Source organism: Eutrigla gurnardus (assembly GCF_963514095.1).
Source record: "Eutrigla gurnardus genome assembly, chromosome: 17".
Lineage (NCBI taxonomy): Eukaryota > Metazoa > Chordata > Actinopteri > Perciformes > Triglidae > Eutrigla > Eutrigla gurnardus.
In genome coordinates, this window is record NC_139928.1 from 13,939,131 (window position 1) to 13,940,282 (window position 1,152).

Consider the following 1,152-nt stretch of genomic DNA (forward strand, 5'->3'; position numbering starts at 1 on the left):
CTTTTATTCATGTCAAAGATCACGACTCAGCATCGCGATCTTTGAAACCTGCTGTAAATGTTTCAAATTCAGTTCTTTTGGAAGTTGCTGGGATTAAGAAGAGCTGTGGCTCACAGTAGGAAAGCTGCTGCTCACTCAGTGGGACCTGGAGATGGTCCAGAATGGGCTGCTGTAAGACCCCTTTGAGGGCAAAAAATGTAGGGGATTTGATGTGGCTGTCACTGTGTTTGACCCAATAAAGCCAGCCAAGAAGGTGGCTCTGTTGGGGCATCACAATGAATCCTTAAAAAATGGGAGGGGGCGAATGCTGGATTTGAACCCTGTGTGCCAAAAGTACCCCGAATGTTTCCCTGTTTTAGCCCCTCAATCCCTCTAAAACAGGACATTTATACACACATCCAGGAAAAAGTCAGACCAGTTATTTGTCTGCTTAAAGCCGGAGTATCGCTGTTGTCAAAATCCAGGCTGTCACACTGGCTGGCTGTTTTTGACAGCAGAGAAGATGGTTGGAAGGACATTTCCGTGCAATTTGGAACAAGGGCACACTCTACCTGTATGGTGCAATCTAAGTAGGTTACTTGCAGCGGGATTCACTTCCCGCTGCCCACACAGCAGCTGGCATCCTCAAATCAGAGCTTAGTCAAAAATCTAAGGAGCTCCACAGATCCATATCGTAGTGAGCTGGAGGGGATTTCCCCAGTTTTGTGTTGTGCCAACCTTCGTAACTGTAATTCAGATATATCCCTTACACAAACAACACCTGGGTCAGGATTCAATTTGTTTGTATATAAAATACAAACCGATTCAGATTCTGGAGCATAAGCAAACAATGTATAACTTAATAAACCGGGTTTTTCAGCTTCACAGAATTCCCTTTACAGAATGGGGGTTGCTGTGGTGGGTCATCCTTTAATCACAAGGTTGACGGTCCGCATGTCAGCATCCTTGAGCAAGGCACTGAACCAAGACGAAGCCCGTTGTCCGTTAAAGTAGAAAGACACTAGAAATGCAGTCCATTTACCACACAGTCTGTCTTAGAAATCCATAAATGTGGCAGAGATACTCTCTATTACACTCGAGAAGAGTTTGCTGTATGATTTTGTGTTTTCGAGTTCAGTCCGTCAGGATTTCACAAAATCACTCAAACAACGA